Genomic DNA, 14,459 nt, shown 5'->3' with positions numbered 1-14,459 from the left:
TCCTACAGCCTGGAAGCAAGCTAAAATAATTCCAGTTCACAAAAGTGGGAGCACATCTGAGGTAGGAAACTACAGGCCTATTTCTCTTACGAGTACCTGCTCCAAGCTACTTGAGCATATAGTTTGTAAACATCTGTCAAATTACCTGGAAGCTTAGGAGTTATTATCACCAGCACAACATGGCTTTCGCAAGAGGTTGTCTACAATAACGCAGCTTGTTCAAACCGTTCACGATCTTTCACAAACTTTAAATTGCCGAGGACAGGTCGACCTAATTTTTTTAGACTTCGCCAAAGCGTTCGACAAAGTATCACATCCTAAACTTCTCTTAAAAACGAATGAAATATTTAGAAATCCAAATATTACTAAGTGGCTTAAATCCTACCTTCAGTCTCGTGAGCAGTATGTTGAAATAAACAAAATTAAATCCATGCCCAAACCAGTTTTGTCTGGAGTACCCCAAGGCAGTGTCCTGGGTCCCCTTTTATTTCTTATATTTATTAATGATTTGCCTTCCAATATAACTGTTCCACTAAGGTTGTTTGCAGACGACTGCGTCATTTACAATAGGATCGGATCTTTAAGTGACCAGTTAGAACTGAACAACAATTTACAAAGAATTTTAAAATGGTGTAATGAATGGCAAATGTCACTGAACCCAGTAAAATCAGTTTGTATGACCATAACAAGAAAAAAGGTGCCTTTGCGGTACAAATACAGCATAGGTCCACAGGAACTAAAAGGAGTAACAGAATATAAATATCTAGGACTAATATTTACTCTAAATTTGAGATGGAATGCGCATATCAATCAGGTGTGTAGCAGAGCAAATAAAGTCTTATGGGGTCACAGGCGAAGACTGTACAGCGCAACTCCTGAAGTGAAAAGCTTGGCATATAAGGTATTAGTAAGGCCAATTATTGAATACGCTAACATTGTATGGGACCCGCACACTGTAACCAACCGTCATAAATTGGACAGAGTTCAACGACTCGCCTCCAGATTCATATTTAAAAAGTATCAGCGCGTGCACTCTCCTACTGAACTATGCAGACGCGCAAACCTCTCCGCTTTAGAACTAAGGACTAAGTTTGACCGGCTGAAATTTTTCTACCTAATTGTTCATAACCAGGTTAAAGTTAATTTCACTGATTTCTGTATAATTTCACCAGATCAACGCTCCAGACACAAGCACAGTTTATACATACACCCGCCAGTTACACGGAATGATATATTCAAGTATAGTTTCTTTCCTAGGGCGATCAAGGAATGGAACGAATTACCCAATCCACTTGTCACATGTTCCTCTGTCAGTGCTTTTACTGCTGGTTTAGAGAATCTTATTTTTCCAGATATGACTGCATCATAGCATTTGTTTCTGATGCGCATATTACGAGTGTTTTGTCTTTGATCACTGCATGTCACATTTTACAGATACTGCTATTGCATTGTTCTTTGTTCAACATGTACCGATATTTTGTATATGTGTTGTTGTATTTCTATCCACTCCTGTAATGGTCCATCCTTGGACTGACAGTATAAATAAAGAAACAAACAAACAAGTGTTTTTTTCTGTTACGTAGAGTACGAATATATTTATTAAACCAAAGCTTAGATTTATCATTCGTTATTGTGACTAGAGGAATGTGCTTGACAATTAAAGTGGAAATGGCGTTTTTTAAAAAGTACCCAGTTATCATCAATGTTACGATTGTTTCATTAAAGAACGCATCCAAGTCAGTATTCATTTTAGCATAGTTAGCCTTATTACAATCGCGAATCTGTTTAACCGTGACTCCTGTAAATTTTAAAGGCACGGTAATTTGTAACTGAAGCAGTTTATGGTCACTAAAATCATCTAGACAAGAAATTGTACCGACTGTTTCAGGAGCGTTAGTGAAAATCAGGTCTAGAACATTAGTTTCTCGAGTGGGCTCTCTGAGAACTTGAAATAAGTTGAAATCTAAGGTTAAGTTAATGAATTCAATCGACTAGTGACAAGGGGATGATAGCTGCGGCCAATCAATGTTCGGAAAGTTAAAGTCGCCGAATATGTAATATTCTCAGCAGAATATTGCTTTGTTGCATTGTCAATACTGCAACGTAATTCTTCTACAAACGATTGGTCATAATCAGGAGGACGATAGCAAGAATCAATTAATAATTTGACAGATAAGGATGAGCATGCAACCCAGATAATTTCAAGAGATGAGTTAGTGTCTATTACATGCGATGAAACATTTCGATTAACAGCTACTAAGACGCCACCTCCTCTTTTTTCGGTGCGGTCATGCCTATATACGTTGTACACAGGGCAATCATGAAAAATTTCGTTGTTGGTTATTTCGGGTCGTAGCCAAGTCTCTTTCCAAACGATAATGTCTGAATGACTGTCTTCGATAAAAGAACACACCAGGTCGCGCTTTGGGAGTAGGCTTCGAATGTTAGTGAAAGATAAGGATATCGACTGTACTGATGAAATTTATTGGGTTATTTGCGGCACGCCTCTACAAGTACCGTTTTCTAGCTATCTTTGACATGAAATGACCTTGTCAGTTGCGTGAGCATACATGTAAGTATTATTGTCAATACGTAGCTTGTCTATTGACAGCTTGAATGCTTTGTTTTGCGTTTTGGCAAATTCAACCAACTTCCTCCTAGCAAGCCACGTCGATGGCGAAAAGTCTTCTCGAATCGAGAATGCAGATCCCCTTAGTTTGTGCGCAGATGCTAGGATGACCTGTTTATCTTTAACGAAGCTTAGCTTTGCTATTATTGATCTGCGTTTGTCCTCGGCGAATTTACCCAACCTGTGTACACGTTCAAATTGTGTGCTGCTTGTTTGTACCCCAAGTTTATCCGAACAAAACCTAATTATTTTCGATTCTGAAGCTGCCCAGTCTTCCTTATACTCGTCATCAAGCCCAGAAAATAGAAGGTTGCACCGACGCATTCTATTTTCTGTGTCGTCGCATCTTGTGACCATGGTTTGCAGTTGCTCGCTGATGTTGCGCAGTGGACTGCCAAACTTGCTTATCTCGGTCATATTGAGTGAAGAAAGAGTGCTTTCAAGGGTTGAAAGTTTGCTGGCCAGGACAGCGACTTTAGCAGATACTGCTGTTTGTTCGTCTTTGAGGCTTCTGACCTCCCAACGGTTGATTTTTGTTCTTATTTATTAAGCTTAATTTGTCTATCAGTGGCATCCTGTTTGTCCTTTAAGCCTCGTATTTCTCTTAATATCGCCTCCTGCCCACTGTCTAGTTTTCGAACGGTTTCCAACAGAGATGCAAGCGTTTCTTCCAGAGCATCAAAGTCGGGTCCCGGGTTCGATTCAGCGTCACCGGCGAGTAACAAAAGCATATTCACCAAGGCAAAAAAAATTAAAACTTTTAATTAAATTATGGGGTTTTACGTGCCAAAACCACTTTCCGATTATGAGGCACGCCGTAGTGGAGGACTCCGGAAATTTCGACCACCTGGGGTTCTTTAACGTGCACCTAAATCTAAGTACACGGGTGTTTTCGCATTTCACCCCCATCGAAATGCGGCCGCATTCACCAAGGCAGAACACAATCGTGGAATGACAGACAAGGCACGCCTAACACCCTCGAGCGGCTCCATTGGGCATGACACCACTACAAGGCATCTATCGTCACTTCTAAGACAAGAAGCATACTTAAGGTAACTAACCTGCAAAAGTAGCGTGCGTGAGTGATGCATGCTGGTATCGGTGACGTGCCCAAGGGATACAGTCTCACGCGGGCGTTTATAACCGGTGCTGGTTGAGCAGGTGATGGTCATTGCTGAGCGTTGTTGCCAGATGACGCTCCCAGAGGCATCCAGATTCGGCCAAACGAGCACCGCGGTGGGTGGAAGGTGTAATTCTTCCGCCGGGGCTCGCCGCCAGGAATCCAGGGCCCAAGAGCTGATGCCGAATACGACAGTGGTCTGCAAAAGTAGCGTGAGTGAGTTATGCATGCTGGTATCGGTGCCGTGCCCAAGGGATAGTCTCATGCGGGCGTTTATAACCGGCGCTGGTTGAGCAGGTGATGGCCATTGCTGAGCGTGGTTGCTAGATAAGGCTCCCAGAGGCATCTAGATTCGGCCAAGCGAGCATCGGGGTGGGTGGAAGCTGTAATTCTTCCGCCGGGCCTCGCCGCCAGGAATCCAGGGCCCCAGAGCAGATGCCGAATACGACAGTGGTCTGCAAAAGTTGCGTGAGTGAGTTATGCATGCTGGTATCGGTGCCGTTCCCAAGGGATTCAGTCTCAGGCGGGCGTTTATAACCAGCGCTGGTTGAGCAGGTGATGGCCATTGCTGAGCGTTGTTGCCAGATGAAGCTCCCAGAGGCATCCAGATTCGGCCAAACGAGCACCTGGGTGGGTGGAAGTTGTAATTTTTCCGCCGGGCCTCGCCGCCCGGAATCCAGGGCCCAAGAGCAGATGCCGAATACGACAGTGGTCTGCAAATGTAGCGTGCGCGAGTTCTCCATGCTGGTATCGGTGCCGTGCCCAAGGGGTACAGTCTCAGGCGGGCGTTTATAACCGGCGCTGGTTGAGCAGGTGATGGCCATTGCTGAGCGTTGTTGCCAGATGACGCTCCCAGAGGCATTCAGATTCGGCCAAACGAGCACCGGGATGGGTGGAAGCATGGGCGTGCTTGGCACGTCGTTTGGCAGATATCCACGTGCGCGCTGTGCCAAAACCTGCATGTGCATGCTTAGCTTGTGAATTGGCAGAAAACAACGTGCGCTCTAAGAAAAGATGCATGTGCATGCTTAACAAGTGGTTTGGCGAAAATCCATGCGCGTGTGCTGAAAAGAACAGCATGAGCGTGTTTGCACGTGGTTTGGCAGAAATCCACGTGCGCGCTCTGCCAAAAGCAGCATGTGCATACTTAACAAGTGGTTTGGCACAAATCCTTGCGCGTGCGCTGAAAAGAGCAGCATGGCCGTGCTTGGCATGTCGTTTGGCAGATATCCACGTGCGCGCTCTGCCAAAACCTGCATGTGCATGCATAGCTTGTGGTTTGGCAGACAACAACGTGCGCGTCTACCAAAAGATGCATGTGCATGCTTAACAAGTGGTTTGGCACAAATCCTTCCGCGTGTGCTGAAAAGAGCAGCATGGGCGTGCTTAGCACGTCGTTTGGCAGAAATCCACGTGCGCACTCTGCCAAAAGCTGCATGTGCATGCTTAACTTGCGGTTTGGCAGAAAGCAGCATGCGCGTGCTACCAAAAGCTGCATGTTCATGCTTAACAAGTGGTTTGGCAGAGATATATGTGCGTGCGACTAGAAGAGCAGCAAGGGCGTGCTTGGCACGTCGTTTGGCAGAAATCCACATGCGCGCTTTGACAAAAGCTGCATGTGCATGCTTAGATTGCTGTTTGGCAGAAAACAACATGTGCGTCTACCGAAAGGTGCAAGTGCTTGCTTAACAAGTGGTTTGGCACAAATTCATGAACCTGTTCTGAAAAAGCAGCATGGGCGTGCTTTGCACGTGGTTTGACAGAAATCCACGTGCGCACTGTGCCTAAAGCTGCATGTGCATGCTTAGCTTGTGGTTTGGCAGAAAACAACGTGCGCGAATACCAAAAGATGCAAGCGCATGCTTAACAAGTGGTTTGGCACAAATCCATGCGCGTGTGCTGAAAAGAACGGCATGCGCATGCTTGGACCGTGGTTTGGCAGAAATCCACTAGCGCGCTCTGCCAAAAGCAGCATGTGCATGCTTAACTTGTGGTTTGGCACAAAACAACGTACGCGTCTACGAAAAGATGCATGTGCATGCTTAACAAGTGGTTTGGCACAAATCAATGCACGTGCGCTGAAATGAGCAGCATGGGGGTGTTTAGCACGTGCTTTGGCAGAAATGTGCATGCTTAACTTGTGGTTTGGCAGAAAACAACGTGCGCGCCTACCAAAAGATGCAAGTGCATGCTTAACAAGTGGTTAGGCACAGATCCATGCGCCTGTGCGTAAAAGAGCAGCATGGGCGTGCTTGGCACGTGGTTTGACAGAAATCCACGGGCCCGCTCTGCCAAACACTGCATGTGCATGCTTAGCTTGTGGTCTGGCAGAAAACAACGTGCGAGCCTACCAAAAGATGCATGTGCATGCTTACCAAGTGGTTAGGCACAAATCAATGTGCGCGCGCTGAAATGAGCAGCATAGGCGTGCTTAGCACGTGCTTTGGCAGAAATCCAAGTGCGCGCTCTGCAAAAGCAGCATGTGCATACTTAACTTGTCGTTTGGTAGAAAAAAACGTGGGCGTCTACCAAAAGATGCATATGCATGCTTAAGTGGGTTGGCACAAATCCATGCGCGTCCGCTGAAAAGAGCAGCATCGGCGTGCTTGGCACGTGCTTTCGCAGAAATCCACGCGCTCGCTCTGGCAAAAGCACCATGTGCATACTTACCTTGTGGTTTGGCAGAAAACAACCTGCGCGTCTACCAAAAGATGCATGTGTATGCTTAAAAAGAGGTTTGGCACAAATCCATGCGCGTGTGTTGAAAAGAGCAGCATGGGCGTGCTTAGCAAGTGCTTTGGCAGAAATCCACGTGCGCGTCTACCAAAAGATGCATGTGCATGCTTAACAAGTGGTTTGGCACAACAAATCCATGCGCGTGTGCTGAAAAGAGCAGCATGGGCGTGCTTGGCACGTGCTTTGACAGAAACCCACGTGCCCGCTCTGCAAAAGCTGCATGTGCATGCTTAGCTTGTGGTTGGGCAGAAAACAACGTGCGCGCCTACCAAAAGATGCATGTGCATGCTTAACAAGTGGTTTGGCACAAATCCATGCACTTGCGCTGAAAAGAGAAGCATGGGCGTGCTTGGCACGTCGTTTGGCAGAAATCCACGTGCTTGCTCTGCCAAAAGCAGCATGCGCATACTTAACTTGTCGTTTGCTAGAAAAGCATGTGCGCGTCTACCGAAACATGCATGTGCATGCCTAAGTGGTTTGGCACAAATTCATGCGCGTGCGCTGAAAAGAGCAGCATGGGCGTGCTTGGAGCGTGCTTTGGCAGAAATCCACTTGCGCACTCTGCCAAAAGCAGCATGTGCATGCTTGTGGTTTGGCAGAAAACAACGTGCGCGTCTACCAAAAGATGCATGTGCATGCTTAACAAGTGGTTTGGCAAAAATCCATGCGCTTGCGCTGAAAAGAGCAGCATGGGCGTGCTTGGCACGCCGTTTGGCAGAAATCCACGTGCTCGCTCTGCCAAAAGAAGCATGTGCATACTTAACCTGTCGTTTGGTAGAAAACAACGTGCGCGTCTACCAAAAGATGCATGTGCATGCTTAACAAGTGGTTTGGCACAAATCCATGCGCGTGCGCTGAAAAGAGCAGCATGGGCAGGCTTGGCACGTGCTTCGGCAGAAATCCACTTGCGCGCTCTGCCAAAAGCAGCATGTGCATGTTTAACTTGTTGTTTGGCAGCAAACAACGTGCGCGTCTAAGAAAAGATGCATGTGCATGCTTAACAAGTGGTTTGGCACGAATTTCATGCGCCTCTGCTGAAAAGAGCAGCATGGGCGTGCTTGGCACGTCGTTTGGCACAAATCCACTTGCGCGCTCTGCCAAAAGAAGCATGTGCATACTGAACTTGTCGTTTGGTAGAAAACAACGTGCGCGTCTACGAAAAGATGCATGTGCATGCTTAAGTGGTTTGGCACAAATCCATGCGCGTGCGCTGAAAAGAGCAGCACGGGCGGGTTTGGCACCTGCTTTGGCAGAAATCCACGTGCGCGCTCTGCCAAAAGCAGCATGTGCATACTTAACGTGTCGTTTGGTAGAAAACAACGTGCGCGTCTACCAAAAGATGCATGTGCATGCTTCAATGGTTTGGCACAAATCCATGCGCGTGCGCTGAAAAGAGCGCCATGGGCGTGCTTGGCACGTTGTTTGGCAGAAATCCACGTGCGCGCTCTGCCAAAAGCAGCATGTGCATACTTAACTTGTGGTTTGGCAGAAAACTACGTGCGCGTCTACTAAAAGATGCATGTGTATGCTTAACAAGTGGTTTGGAAGAAATCCATGCGAGTGCGCTAAATGAGCAGCATGGGCGCGCTTGGCACGTCGTTTGGCAGAAATCCACCTGCGCGCTCTGCCAAAAGCTGCATGTGCATGCTTAGCTTGTGGTTTGGCAGAAAAGAACATGCGCGTCTACCAAAAGATGCATGTGCATGCTTAACAAGTGGTTTGGCACAAATGCATGCGCCTCTGCTGAAAAGAGCAGCATGCGCGTGCTTGGCACGTCGTTTGGCAGACATCCACGTGCGCATCTCTGCCAAAAGCAGCATGTGCATACTTAACGTGTCGTTTTGTAGAAAACAACGTGCGCGTCTACCAAAAGATGCATGTGCATGCTTAAATGGTTTGGCACAAATCCATGCGCGTGCGCTGAAAGGAGCGCCATGGGCGTGCATGGCGCGTGCTTTGGCAGAAATCCACTTGCGCACTCTGCCAAAAGCAGCATGTGCATGCTTGTGGTTTGGCAGAAAACAACGTGCGCGTCTACCAAAAGATGCAAGTGCTTGCTTAACAAGTGGTTTGGCACAAATCCATGCGCGTGTGCTGAAATGAGCAGCATGGGCTTGCATGGCACGTCGTTTGACAGATATCCACGTGCGCGCTCTGCCAAAACCTGCATGCGCATGCTTAGCTTGTGAATTGGCAGAAAACAAACGTGCGCGTCTAAGAAAAGATGCATGTGCATGCTTAACAAGTGGTTTGGCGCAAATCTATGCGCGTGTGCTGAAAAGAGCAGCATGGGGGTTCTTAGCTCGTGGTTTGGCAGGAATGTACGTGCGCGCTCTGCCAAAAGCAGCATGTGCATGCTTAACAAGTGGTTTGACGGAAATCCATGCGCGTGTGCTTAAAAGAGCAGCATGGGCGTGCTTAGCACGTCGTTTGGAAGAAATCCACGTGCGCGCTATGCCAAAAGCAGCATGTGCGTACTTAACGTGTCGTTTGGTAGAAAACAACGTGCGCGTCTACCAAAAGATGCATGTGCATGCTTAAATGGTTTGGCACAAATCCATGCGCGTGCGCTGAAAAGAGCAGCATGGGCGGGCTTGGCACGTGCTTTGGCAGAAATCCACTTGCGCGCTCTGCCAAAAGCAGCATGTGCATGTTTAACTGGTGGTTTGGCTAAAAACAACGTGCGCGTCTACCAAAAGATGCATGTGCATGCTTAACAAGTGGTTTGTCACGAATCCATGCGCTTGCTCTGAAAAGAGCAGCATGGGCGTGCTTGGCACGTCGTTTGGCAGATATCCACGTGCGCGCTCTGCCAAAACCTGCATGTGCATGCTTAGCTTGTGAATTGGCAGAAAACAAACGTGCGCATCTAAGAAAAGATGCATGTGCATGCTTAACAAGTGGTTTGGCGCAAATCCATGCGCGTGTGCTTAAAAGAGCAGCATGGGCGTGCTTAGCACGTCGTTTGGCAGAAATCCACGTGCGCGCTCTGCGAAAAGCAGCATGTGCATACTTAACTTGTCGTTTGGTAGAAAACAACGTGCGCGTCTACCAAAAGATGCATGCGCATGCTTAAATGGTTTGGCACAAATCCATGCGCGTGCGCTGAAAAGAGCAGCATGGGCGTGCTTGGCACGTCATTTGGCAGATATCCACGTGCGCGCTCTGCCAAAACCTGCATGTGCATGCTTAGCTTGTGGTTTGTCAGAAAACAACGTGCGCTTCTAAGAAAAGATGCATGTGCATGCTTAACAAGTCATCATCATCATCATCACCCTGGTTATGCCCACTGCAGGGCAAAAGCCTCTCCCATACTTCTCCAACTACCCCGGTCATGTACTACTTGTGGCCTTGTTGTCCCTGCAAACTTCTTAATCTCATCTGCACACCTAACTTTCTGCCGCCCTCTGCTACGCTTTCCTTCCCTTGGAATCCATTCCGTAACTCTTTATGACCATCGGTTATCTTCCCTCTTCATTATGTGTCCTGCCCATGCCCATTTCTTTTTCTTGATTTCAACTAAGATATCATTACCTCGCGCTTGTTCCCCCACCCAATCTGCTCTTTTCTTATCCCTTAACGTTACACCTATCATTCTTCTTTCCATAGCTCGTTGCGTCGTCCTCAATTTAAGTAGAACCCTTTTCGTAAGCCTCCAGGTTTCTGCCCCGTACGTGAGTACTGGTAGACACAGCTGTTATAAACTTTTCTCTTGAGGGATAATGGCAACCTGCTGTTCATGATCTGAGAATGCCTGCCAAACGCACGCCAGCCCATTCTTATTCTTCTAATTGTTTCAGTCTCATGATCCGGATCCGCAGTCTCTACCTGCCCTAAGTAGATTTACTCCCTTACCACTTCCAGTGCCTCACTACCTATTGTAAACTGCTGTTCCCTTCCGAGGCTTGTAAACATTACTTTAGTTTTCTGCAGATTAATTTTTAGACCCACCCTTCGACTTTGCCTCTCCAGGTCAGTAAGCATGCATTGCAGTTGGTCCCCTGAGTTACTAAGCAAGGCAATATCATCAGCGAATCGGAAGTCACTAAGGTATTCTCCATTAACTCTTATCCCCAATTCTTCCCAATCCAGGTCTCTGAATACCTCCTATAAACACGCTGTGAATAGCATCGGAGAGACCATATCTCCCTGCCTGACGCCTTTCTTTATGGAGATTTTGTTGCTTTCCTTATGGAGGGCTGCGGTGGCTGTGGAGCAGCTATAGATATCTTTCAGTATTTATTCATACGGCTCGTCTACACCCTGATTCCGCAATGCCTCCATGACTGCTGAGGTTTCGACTGAATCAAACGCTTTCTCGTAATCAATGAAATCTATATATCAAGGTTGGTTATATTCCGCACATCTCTCTATCACCTGATTGATAGTGTGAATATGGTCTATGTTGAGTACCCTTTACGGAATCCTGCCTGGTCCTTTGGTTGACAGAAGTCTAAGGTATTCCTGATTCTATTTGCGATTACCTTAGTAGACACTTTGTAGGGAACGGACAGTAAACTGATCGGTCTATAATTTTTCAAGTCTTTGGCGTCCCCTTTCTTATGGATTAGGATTATGTTAGCGTTTTTCCAAGATTCCGGTACGCACGAAGTCCTGAGGCATTGCGTATACAGGGTGGCTAGTTTCTCTAGAACAAGCAGCCCACCATCCTTCAAGAAATCTGCTGTTACCTGATCCTCCCCAGCTGCCTTACCCCTTTGCATAGCTCCCAAGGCTTTCTTTACTTCTTCCGGTGTAACCTGTGGGATTTTGAATTCCTCTATTCTCTCTTCCATTATCGTCGTGGGTGCCACTGGTACTGTGTAAATCTCTATAGAACTCCTCAGCCACTTGAACTATCTCATCCATATTAGTAATGATATTGCGGGCTTTGTCTCTTAACACATACATCTGATTCTTGCCAATTGACAAATGGTTTGGCACAAATACATGCGCGAGCGCTGAAAAGAGCAGCATGGGCGTGCTTGGTATGTCGTTTGGCAGAAATCCACGTGCGCGCTCTGCCAAAAGCAGCATGTGCATGCTTACCTTGTGGTTTGGCAGAAAACAACGTGCGCGTCAAAGAAAAGATGCATGTGCATGCTTAACAAGTGGTTTGGCACAAATGCATGCGCGAGCGCAGAAAAGAGCAGCATGGGCGTGCTTGGCACGTTGTTTGGCCGAAATCCACGTCCGCGCTTTGCCAAAAGCTGCATGTGTATGCTTAGCTTTTGGTTTGGCAGAAAATAACGTGCGCGTCTACCGATAGATGCAAGTGCATGGTTAACAAGTGCTTTGGCACAAATTCATGCGCGTCTGCTAAAAAGAGCAGCATGGGCGTGCTTAGCTACGTAGTTTGTCAGAAATCCACCTGAGCGCTCTGCCAAAAGCAGCATGTGCATGCTTCGCTTGTAGTTTTGCAGAAAACAACGTGCGCGTCTACCAAAAGATGCATGTGCATGCTTAACAAGTGGTTTGGCACAAATCCATGCGCGTGCGCTGAAAAGAGCAGCTTGGGCGTGCTTGGCACGTCGTTTGGCAGAAATCCACGTGCGCGCTCTGCCAAATGCTGCATATGGATTCTTAGCTTGTGGTTTGGCAGAAAAGAACGTGCCATGACAGGTTTATTGACAGATTTAAATGACAGGTTGACAGCTGTTGAAGAAAAATTAGAAGCAACTGAAAACTGTGCCGAGGTGGAAATTGCCCGAGCAGTGACTGAGGCTGTGGGTAGGGAGACGGCCGGCATTTACAGTCGTTTCGATGAATTCGAAGATCGGTCAAGGCGCGATAACTTGATATTTTATGGCGTCGCTGATGACCGGACAGAAACGTGGGCTGCTTCTGAAAAAAAAAGTGCGGGACATAATTTCCTTAGCGCTCAACATGGAACTGTCGAATGAGGCCGTATCTCGTGCCCACAGACTGGGAAAGTTTCCGCCAAATAAATGCCGTCCGATAATAACTAGGTTCACTAGTTTTAAAACAAAAAGCGAAATATTTTCCTCAACATCCCAAATGAGAACGACAGGTATCACAGTAAGTGAAGATTTTTGCATTTCCACCCGCACAGCGCGCAAAAAACTAATCGAGTTTGGAAAAGCTAGCGGTGAACAATTTTCAGTATGCTACAATAAATTGATAATCAAAAAGAAGGCTTATATGTACCACCCATCTACTAACAGTGTCTGTGAGATCGAGTCCGGAATCGAGGCTGATGAATCATCCTTGCATCCTTCTCAAGCCGCTGTTCGATCTTCTGCGCATGACACACCTCCGGCATAGCTAAACTCGAACACACACCGCCTTGCACCTGATATTAATCTGCTCTTTTCTAACATTCGTAGTGTTGTAAATAAACGTGATGACATATCATCCTTAATCGATGCATGCACTGCCGACATTGTCACTTTGACAGAGACCTGGCTATCGTCAAAAATATCGAACAAAGAAGTATTCGAATGCCAACAACAATATTGTATCTATCGGTGTGACCGTGGTACTAGATTAGGTGGTGGCGTGCTTATCGCAGTGGCCGACAGGCTCAATTCGTTTCACATTCCTCTTTCTTCCGGTTTAGAAGCAGTTTGTGCAGGAATTAGAATAAACCACCGTGATGTTATTTTTTGCGCATGTTATAGGCCACCGCGCGCTTCCTCTACGTTTTGCGCTGAACTTGATGACCTGCTTAATACCATCGTAACAAGGTTTCCACACTCACCCATTTTCCTAATGGGGGATTTCAATTACCCCAACATAAACTGGTCCTATCCTGTGCCAACTGTATCCGACTCATCCAGTGATAGCAAGGCATTTCTCGATTTATGTTTTGATTTCCATCTTACTCAGCTGATTACTCAACCTACTCGAACTACAGCAACCAGTGCTAACATCCTTGACTTAGTTTTAACTACCACTCCGGATCTTGTCAATTCTTTAAGTATTTTGCCAGGGCTTAGCGATCATTCTTTTATTCATTTCCAGCTGAAAGAAAACGTCAACCGTCCCAATAGCAAACAAAAATACATTCGAGACTACAGTAAAGCCGATTACGCATCAATGAACACACAACTTGAAGCTTTTGTAGAAGAATATATGCCGGACTTTTACACTCGGAGCGTTGAACAGAACTGGTCGCTCTTTAAAAATAAAGTTAATGAATTAGTACAAAAATACATACCCCTCCGAGTTGTCCGGTGTAACCATCGAGCAGCGTGGTTTAATGCATCCCTAAAACGTATCTTGAACAGGAAGAAGCGGCTGTTTCGCCAAACTAAAAAACGGAACACAATTGATAGCTGGCGTGCGTATCAGCAGGTTGCTTCACTGTTTAAAAACGCAGTCAAAGAAGCTAAACGCGTTTTCTTTTACAATACACTTCCATCTCTGCTGACTGAAAATACTAAAAAATTTTGGAAAACTGTGAAGGGTTCCGAATGTAACACAATATCGTTAACTGATGTAGATGGTGCTGTTGTTCCACAAGAAGAATGTTGTTCTGTCCTCAATGAAGTGTTTTCTAAATCATTTTTGAATAACGTGTTGCCCTGTGCCTCTCTACCTGAAATTGTTAAGATGAAGTTTCCTCCGATGGAGCCCTTTTTAATTGATTACGATGGTGTCGTGAACTTGATTCGTAAGTTAAAGATTTCGTCATCGTCAGGAATAGACGATATTAACTCTAAATTTTTGAAAAATACTGAAGTGTACTCATCCATAATTTTGTGCAACATTTTTTCGCAATCTATTCTGTCGTGCTCACTACCAAAAGACTTTAAAGTCGGCAAGGTGGTTCCATTATTTAAGTCTGGTGACGTGCATTCACCTTTAAATTACAGGCCAGTTTCTCTAACAAGTGTGCCATGCAAAATTCTAGAGCATATAATATACTCTAATCTCATCAACTTCCTAGAAACAAATTCATTTTTTTCATCTCGTCAGCATGGGTTCCGTAAATCATTTTCCTGTGATACC

This window comes from Dermacentor andersoni, chromosome 7 (genome assembly GCF_023375885.2).
Source record: "Dermacentor andersoni chromosome 7, qqDerAnde1_hic_scaffold, whole genome shotgun sequence".
Lineage (NCBI taxonomy): Eukaryota > Metazoa > Arthropoda > Arachnida > Ixodida > Ixodidae > Dermacentor > Dermacentor andersoni.
This window is presented reverse-complemented; position numbering follows the sequence as displayed.